The following is a 10,097-nucleotide window of genomic DNA, read 5'->3' as shown; positions in this document are numbered from 1 at the left end:
AGGAACTTACCCTCCCCTCCCCCAAAAAAAGTAAAAAGAAGGAAAGATACTTAAAGTGTTCAACTTTGAGGGGAAAAAAAATCCAATTATTTTGAGATGACATGTGCTTGCTAATAGAATATGAAGTAAGACATGTTTACATGTGTGACATTTCCATGTCTTGGTGCTCTAGTGCCATAATGATGTTACACAGAACCACTTCAGAGGCACTCAAACCACAAGTCAGTTTAATAGTCTCAATCTTACAGAGTCCCATGTACTCTGTTCCTCAGTAATTTAGCTTTATGTAACCCTAATACTTGTCAGTCACTGAGATGTACTGAAGTAAAGTGCATAGATATAGACAACTGTTGACCTGAATGTGTAAATAAAGGTCTTTGCCACTAAACAACAAGTTAATAGGAGTCTTTTCCCTCCCTAACATACCTCACACTCACCTACAACCTAGTCATCCAAAAAGATGAAACTTCAGTACCCCCAATTCAAACACTGATGTGCAAGATTAAATATCCATTGAGTTTAAATCAAATTCTGTTTGGGAAAGAAACCCTAAGTTACAGAATAAATGATGCCACAGATTGACTTTAATTCAGACTTAAAAAAAAAGTGTATTAGAATAACAAGATTCACATTTCAAAACAGTCGAAGATATTGCCTTAAGCCTATGCAATGTCAATATAATTCTTTTGTTTTTAAATTAAGGAAAAGGAAATAAAAAATCTTGTGCAGAAAAACTACCTTGCTTTTCCGATTTTTTCTGATATGAATTTTTGCCAAATGAACATGAACTTAATATTTCTCTGAGAGCTAAGACTAAAATACAAGGAAGAAGAAAAGATGGTTTGCAGCCTTTGAAACAAACAAGCAAATTCCGTTTTCCTCAGGATTAAAAAACATTTGTCCAGACTTTCTTTCTTCAAAGCAACCTGGGCCAGAGTGTGTTCATGTCTCACCGTTTCTACAGAAGACCAAGCAGAACAAGTGAAACCCCTGTAGAAATGGGGTGACCATTGTCACCCCCCCTTACATTTGTCTCTCCTTAGGATTTCTGGCTTTGTTACATTTTTTTTTAATATAAATTGACTTACAATATTAGATTAGCCTCAAGTGTAAAACATATTGTCATCACGAAAAGACAAGCTACTATCTGTTACCATACAATTATTACAAAATTATTGACTATATTTTTAATGCTGTATATTATATCCCCATAATTTATTTATCTTACAACGGAAACTTTATAATGGTTTCCTTACCTCTGACTTCTGGAGATGTAGACAAAACTGCTTCAGAAAAATGTCCTCTCTGATTCAGGTCCCAGCAAGTTCTGGTCATTTTCTACGCAGAGACTGCTGTTCCCTAATCCAGGTCAAGGTACACTATGCTAATGAGCTCTGGCAATAATCCAATCAAAATCTAGATGCTCTCAGCTTGGGATAGGTAAGAGTGACCCGGGAGCCACTTACCCAGCCCAATTCTTCGCAGAATGCCAGCAATGTGATGAATATTCTATGGTACGCTTATGAACATTCCCCTTTTTATGTCAAAAAGGCATTTTAACAGAAATGGACATTGCTAAGATTCTCATGAGGAAGTCCAGATGTTTTCTTTCTTGTAATTTCAGAGTTTGGGCCCAAGGCAGACTGAGTAACGGTAGAATTCTAATTCTTTCACCATTTACCTCGGCATGTGTGCAAAGGAGAGAAGACAGACAACCAGCAAGATATGTCATGGTGATGGAATTGATTGGAATACACGTTTAGCAGCTGAACAACGACGACAAGATGTTGGTTAGCCAGCACCTCCCAAGCTACTAAAATCACTAAAATGCCATCCTGCCCCTAACAAGGATGCCCCATGACTTCTGAGTGTTTTAATTGCAAAGAATAATATAATCCTTTCTTCGAAAGTGTCCTGAGCAGTCAGGGTGCAGCCTACATTGATTCATCTCACCTGCCGTGTTCCAAGCAGTCTCTGGAGATAAGCAAGGAAGCGTTAAAGCCCTGAAGAAGTTTAGAGGTAGAAAAGATGAGCAGACACTGAGCTTAAGATAACGTGATGCATGGAAAAGAAGTAGTCTGGAAGGATGTAGAGGGGAAGGTACTAAGCTGGAGGGAGGAGACTCTGGGGAATCTCCTTCCACCAACAGGATGTCCGGTCAGCCTTTTGAAGGACAAACCATTTGAAGGTGTCAAGGAATAAGACTTAGCGCTAGATAGTGGCGACACCATGGGCAAAGGTAAAATGGTATGAGAAGTTATGTGTGCTCAGCCTGCTGAGAAGTCAGTACCTGGAGGAAGGTCCAGGTCATCGGAGGAAGGAACGAGTAAGGTGGAAGGCAAGATGCTGGGGCAGTCTCACCAGCTGTGTTATGCCCTGGGAGACCTTTGGCAATGTTGGAAAGATGTTTCACTAGGCTTTCAGTTCATTAGAAAATTCCTCCCCATCTTGAGTTAAGACCCTGCATGGTTTTCTTGTATTTTATTTGACTAATCTTGGTGTGCTCTTTGTAGACCCTCTTTGGTCAGGATCTTTCTCCATCCCCCAAACAGCTGTAGCATGACAAAGCCTGGCATTGTGCCAGCTGGCCAAAGAGAAATGTTCTGGGGTCTAGCTCCAGAACCAGGAAGCAGGACAAAAAGTGGACTTAGAGCTGAGAGGAAATAAGGTGATAATTGCACATGCCATGATCATCCAGTTGCTCAGGGTTTCTCACTAGGGTGTCTTCTCCCCTCCATACAGCTACACCCCACCCAACCCTCAGGAGCCCCCCAAATGCCACCTGTTATGACATCTTCCTACAACAAATCTAGAACACAGGATTTCTCACTTCAGTGGTATTCCAGAACTCTTAATTGGGTTGTAAGCTGTCTTATATCACTTTAAGCCATCACTTTTTTCCTTAATTACAAAATAAAATCATAATCTCTCTTTTCCCCTATTTTTTGACCAAGCTATGCAGCATGGGGAATTTTAATTTCCTGACCAGGAACTGAACTCATGCCCCCTAAAGTAGAAGCTCAGTGTCTTAACCACTGGACCACCAGGGAAGTCCCAAATTCATCATCTTAAAAAACAAAATCACCTCATGTTCCCAAGATCCTAGAGACTCCCACAGGTATATGTTGGCCATGTCTCTTCAGACTGTTTTCTTCCTACATACATCACCAAATGCACGTCTTACTTTGCATGATCGTAATACTACTGTACATATTGTTGCTTTAACTGTTCATGAGTGTTGGCTCTGGCTCCCCACTAAGCTGCTAGCTCCCTCAAGGTGAAGCTGGTATCTTCTACTCTCCTCCTCTTTACAGAAAGATCTGCTGGAATTCCAGCCTCAACAGCAGATCCATCTTTGTCCGCAAAACCAGCCCTACTCTGACACAGGGCGAACTGAGTCAATCAAGGTGCTCCGTCTCCACACTTGGGTTGAGCTCTGACCATATGTCCCAGATGAGTGATGACACTTCTGCTTTCTTAAGGCCATGCCCCACAGTCTTGCCCAAACTCTCCTAATTGGATCTCTGGCATTGTTATTAATAACAACAGTAATCATGACAGCTTTCCTTGACCAAACACTTACTATGTGTCGGGGCCATGCTAAGCACTGGTCCTTACTGCATCTCTGGGAGGTAGTGTTATTCTGTAATCTTCACAGCTACCTCCTGAGATATAGTATCATTAAGCTATATTGCTAGGATGAAACAGGCACAGAAATGTTAAGTACCGTGATCTTTATAAGATTGTTAAGTAACCAACCTCTTGGCATCAGCAAACTGACCCTGGTCACAGAAGAAATCAATCAGAGGAGAAGGACATTAAAAGGCATTCCCTTCCTGACAGAGTAAGCCTGTCTGACACCCCAGCCCCTCCAGGCATCAAGATTCCACAGCTTCTGGGGACTTTAGTGGTGTCCCAGTGGTTAAGACTCCATGTTTCCAAGGCAGGGACTGAGGGTTTGATCCCTTGTAGGGGAACTCAGATCCCACATGCTCCACAGTGCGGCCAAAAAGTTAAAACAATTTTTTAAAAAAAGACTCCACTGCTTCCTTACTTCATCATTTTAAAGAATATTTTTTTCCTCCCCCAAGGCTGTTTATCAGAATTTTCTGTCTCTTCTGGCATGGGACCCAGTCTGACTTGTGCAGTTCTTCCCTGGAATTTTCCAAATCAGAGGTGGACTTGTTATTTTTTCATTTCAGATGCCAAATTGTAAGACTGACCTTAGATTTGCTGTGGCCACATCTGTGGCCATATGACAGGTCTGAGAGATGAAACGAACAGGGGAGCAAGGAGCAGAAGAGAGAGGCAGACAGAGGAAGAGGAGAGAGACCTGGACACAGACAAGCCTGAAACCAGCCCCAACCTCTCCTTCCCAATTACGTGATCCTCAAAGACTATCTACACTCTCTCCCCTTAGAGAGGAGTGGCTCCAACTTGCAATTATTAGAGATCTACTAACACATCTCCCATCTAAGTAAGCCTGAACTTAGCCCAGACTTCAAAATAAATGACTCTCCTTTTTATTTATGCTTCTAAAAGTGAGCACCCAAAGGCACTTACCTGATACCCCTTAAAATCAGAAAATGCTTAGTAATGTCTCAACTGAGTCAACGTACAGGACATAGAGAACAGCCATCATCCACCCAACGAGGCACTTAGGTAACCCACGACACTTTCAGGCAGGTAACTGAGGAACCTCTCAGTGATCCCTTTCTGTGCTGCCTAAAACTGAACTTCGGGTTTTTCCTTTAGGGTTTCTCAACCTTTAAGCCATTTGTGATTCATGGAGAGTCTCCCAGTTCTGTCTCAGTATCTCAGTTTTAAAAAGAACCTGCATCATCTTAAAGCAAATTCTGAGCTGTATCTCTTCGGAGAAAGAAGAGGCTTAGCATTCTCTTTCCAATCTCTGGGCAGACAAGACAAACATGGTCAGCTGCTTAGAACCATAGTTGGCTGTCATGGTGCTTTTTGGAAAACATTATGAAATTTTTAAATATTTACTTTAACTATGAGACTTGAAAACTGTTTTTCCAATAGAAACAATAACTAACATATATATATATATATATATATATATATATATAAATCACAAGCACAAACCCAATGTCAATCCCCTCCCAAATAGAAAAAATTAAAACCAAACAAGCTCTCAAATTCATAGTGGTAGATTGTTTCCAATTGCCTATAAATATTTTGCTGTCCTTTTGTCTCAAAGGCAAGAGAAGTGGGATGCCCTACAGGTTGATAACAATGTGAGTAATGACAGGACTGAGAAACCTATTCTGTTTCATCAACAGTTTTGCAAATTAGGAAATAAACACCAACTTTTAAGAAATAACTTAAGAACCACAGATCAAACAAAGCAGACATGATCCCACCATTTCCATGAAGGGATGAGATACCACACTATTTTCATAAAAAATAAAAGTTTTTATAGTTCTGTTCAGAAAAACATGGTTTTAAGTTTACTTCCACAAAAATAAGATTTCTGTTAAACTGTATTGAGTTGTTACTGTTATTTTAGATAAATTAGTAAATATTTCAAAATTATCTGCTTTATTAGGTTGGTGCTCAAGTAATTTCAGTTTTGCATTGCTGAACTTTGCCATTCAAAATTTGCCATATTGGGATACTTTCTTAAATAAATGTGGTTACATTATATATCATTTTAATGTACACTTCTTGCTTTATGTTTTTTATAATGAATTATTTCTTGCTATTTATTTTATACATATTTTAGATTATGGAAATGATGTTAGACAAAAAGCAAATTTGAGAGATTTTCTTATTGGAGTTCAAAGTGGGTCATAAAGCAGCAGAGGCAACTTGTAATAGCAACAATGCATTTGGCCCAGGGACTGCTAATGCACGTACAGTGCACTGGTAATTAAAGAAGTTTTGCAAAGGAGACTAGAGCCTTGAAGATGAGGAGCGCAGTGGCCAGCCATTGGAAGTTGACAATGACCAACTGAGAGGATCATCGAAGCTGATCCTCTTACAACTACACAAGAAGTTTCCCAAGAATTCAGCATCAACCATTCTATGGTTGTTTGCCATTTGAAGCACATTGGAAATGTGAAAAAGCTCAGTGAGTGGGTGCCTTATCAAGTGACCACAAATCAAAAAGATTCTTGTTTTGAAGTGTCATCTTCTCTTATTCTACGTAACAACAATGAACCATTTCTTGATTAGATTGTGATGTGCAACAAAAATGGATTTTATGAGACAATCAGTGATGACCAGCTCATTGGTTGGATGGAGGAGAAGCTCCAAAGCACTTCCCAAAGCCAAAATTTGCACCAAAAATAAGAGTCACAGTCACTGTTTGGTGGTCTGCTGCCCCTCTGATCCACTACAGCTTTCTGAATCCCAGAGAAACCATAATATCTGAGAAGTATGCTCAGCAAACAGATGAGATGCATCAAAAACTGCAAGGCCTAACGGCATGTTGCATAACCAACACTTCAAAAGTTGAACAAATTTTTGCTACAAAGTTTTGCCTCATCTGCTATATTCACCTGACCTCTCACCAACTGATTACCACTTCTTTAAGCATCTTGACAACATTTGGCAGGGAAACTACTTCCACAATCAGCAGGACACAGAAAATGCTTTCCAAGTGTTTGTCAAATCCTAAAGCATGGATTTTTATGTTACAGGAATAAATAAATATCTTTCATTGGCAAAAATATGTTGATTGCAATGGTTCCTATTTTGATTAATAGAGATGTATTTGAGCCTATTTATGATTTAAAACTCAGGGTCTGAAACCATAATTACTTTTGCACCAACCTAATAATTTCTAACATGGTAAATACTGACAGATACACATATACATAAGCTCTTTGAGGGTCTCGTTACTATTTAAGAAAAGTGGTCCTGAGACCCAGAAGTTTGATAAGTGTTGCTATAAAATACTAAGCTTTAAAGTTCTGAACCTTGACCACCTCAGGGAGGCTGTTTCTGGTGACATTCTGTATTCAGTGCGTAAATTGTCCTTCCTCTAACTCTCCGTGGGCTCCTAGCTCAGGACTAGGAAGTGGGCAGAAGTCAAAGGGAGAAGATGACAGGACTTTCCTGGCTTTAGTGGTTAAGACTTCCCCTTCCAAGGCAGGGACTGCAGGTTTGATCCTTGGTTGGGGAGCTAAGATTCTACATGCCTCATGGCCAAAACCCAAAATATAAAACAAAAACAATATTGTAACAAATTCCATAAAGACCTTAAAAATGGTCCACATCAACCCCACCCACCCCCGCCCCGCAAAAAACATTTGTTTTTTAAAGGAGATGTTGAGGAAAAAGATCCTTTTAGGAAAACTGCACTCCACCAGCTGCCCTTAGGACATAAACTGCTGGAGGAGGGAGGCCTCGCTCACAGCAAGGCTTTCGGCATCCAGGACCGATTCCAGTACACTCGGTGCCCCACTTCTGTGTCCCCAGAGCTCCTGCCCATATCAGGCAGGGCTCCCCGAGAAAATGGAGACACTGGACTCTGAAGGAGGTGGTGGGTTGTGTGGATCTTAGCTGCCCCAGCTCCAATGTGCGCAGAGCAGGAGAGGAAGGAAAAGATGGACAAATGATAACCCAAGAGTCAGTGATGGGAACACAGGAGACACCTGTTGAAGAAACCGGATGATTGGGGTGGAGCCGAGATCCTGCAGGTGGGTCCGAGGGCCAGCACATAACCACCTAAAACTCTTTTAGCCACCCAATTTAAACTCTGAAGCCTGGCAAAATCACAGGGTAGATAGTCACAATTAAAGGATGATGAGAAAAGTGCAAAAAAAGAAGTGGTAACAGTTCTGTGTATTATGAAATTATTGATACTGTTTCCTTCTTCATATTTGTCTATAATTCTCTAAATTTTCCATCAAAGGCATGCATCCTTTTTATCATGTGATACATTTTTTCTTTAAAAGCCAATGATATAAAGTAAAAATTCTACTATTTCTACAGGACTTTGGAGTAGTAGTTCTCAGACTTTTGGATCTCCGGACACTTTTCATTCTGAAAAATTGAGACCCTCAAAGAGCCTTTGTACTCAGCTTGGTGCTCTGTGATATCCTAGAAGGGAGGGGTGGGGTGGGGAGGTACTGGTGGGAGGGAGGTTCAAAAGAGAGGGGATATATATGTATTTATAGCTGATTCATGTTGTTGTACAGCAGAAACTAACATTGTAAAGCAATTATCCTCCAAATAAAATTTAAAAAAATCTTAAAGAGCTTTTGTGTATGTGGCTATGTCTGTCAAATTTATCATATTAAAATTAGACCTGAAAAATTTTTGAAATATTTATTAATTCATCTCAATCAAGAGTAATAACCCATTAGGTTGTATTGTTGTTCAATTGCCAAGTCATATCCAACTCTTTGAGACCCCATGGATTGCAGCAGGCCAGGCTTCCCTGTCCCTCACCATCTCCCGAAGTTTGCCCAAATTCAGGTCCATTGAATGGGTGATGTCCATTGAATAACCCATTGTATTTTAACAGAAATAATATTTTAATGAAAATAACTGTATATTCAAAACAAAAAATTGAGAAGAATCACACTAGTTACCATTTTTGCAAGTGTCTTTACTATCTAACCTAATCGAAGACAGCTGGCCTTCTCATTTCTGCTCCCACATTCAGGCTGTTACAAAACCACCTGCCATGTAATCTCTGAAAACCCCACTGAATACTTGTGAGAAATTTTCAGTGAAGAAAGCCAAGTAAGAGCTTAGTTTTATCGTGTAAATAGTTTTGTTCTTTGAACCCTTCCTGGGAAACCCCCAGGTCTTTCTGGACCACTCTTTGAAAGTCCTTTTCCTTTATGCTATAAAAAATACATGCACCAACAAATCCCACTTGACAAAAACACTTTGAATTGAGCATATATTTTAACAGATAAGGAATCAGATTCAGAGAGGTTAACCAATTCATGCAACATCACAGACTCAGATTCTTGTCTTTAGTCTCTGAATCCAGATAACCATCCACCTTTTCTCAGATAAGCAACAGCCTGGGACACCCAAAGATTTTTTTACACAATAATTAGAAAGGATAATAATTTCACCTTCCCAGGTAGTCAAACTGTAAAGAATCTGCCTGCAAAGTGGAAGACCTGGGTTCAGTCCCTTGGTCTGGAAGATCCCCTGGAGAAGGGAATGGCAACCCACTCCAGTATTCTTGCCTGGAGAATCCCATGGACAGAGGAGCCTGGTGGGCTACAGTCCACGGGGTCTCAAAGAGTCGGACATGACTGAGCGGCTGACATACACACAATATTTTCACTCTAGAATGTGGTGTGCAAACAGAGAAGTTACGTAAAACAGAGCATGACAGAGCAGAGATAAGCACAGGTTCAGAAAGATGGGGCCCCCAAGTCCTGGACACAGACCACACCTCCACTTTTTGTGTGATTTGACACAAATTTCTTTGTCTCTCTGAGCACAAGGATTGCTACATCTGCAAAATGGGGTGATGGTATCTTAGCTGCCTGAAGACACAGACTGGCCCAGACGATTGCCCAAGGTCCTGGTTAATGGAAGGGCTGACGTTTACCCGCCATCCCAGTCATTTAGAAGTCTGGAAACAGGACTTGCTGAAATGGACTCATTTTAAAAGTGAGTCCCTGTAATTCTTCCCTTTTCTCTAAGGTAATACTTGAAACTTAGTAACTTTGAAAGCTACTTCAGTCATCAACGCCTTCAAACTTCATCCAGAAATCTCAATCTTGAGAACAATTCACTGAAACCACTTGCAAGTTGATATGTAGAAATTCATGGCAATTCAACCAACCTGACAAGTAGACTGAATGCCTGCTGTTGTGTGGCAGGTGCGTAAGACTACAGAAGCATGAGCATCTGATTTTTAAAAAATTCTTTTCTGATACTTTAAAATAAATTATTTACTTATTTGGCCGCAATGGGTCTTAGCTGCAGCATGAGAGATCTTTGCTGTGGTGCATAAACTCTCTAGTTGTGGTACTCAGGCTCAGAGCTCCTTGGCATGTGGGATCTTATTTCCCTGATCAGGGATCGAACTTGTGTCTTCTGCATTGCAAGGCAGATTTTTAGCTGGACCACCAGGGAAGTCCCCACTTCTGATTTCA

This window comes from Odocoileus virginianus, chromosome 27, assembly GCF_023699985.2.
Source record: "Odocoileus virginianus isolate 20LAN1187 ecotype Illinois chromosome 27, Ovbor_1.2, whole genome shotgun sequence".
Lineage (NCBI taxonomy): Eukaryota > Metazoa > Chordata > Mammalia > Artiodactyla > Cervidae > Odocoileus > Odocoileus virginianus.
This window is presented reverse-complemented; position numbering follows the sequence as displayed.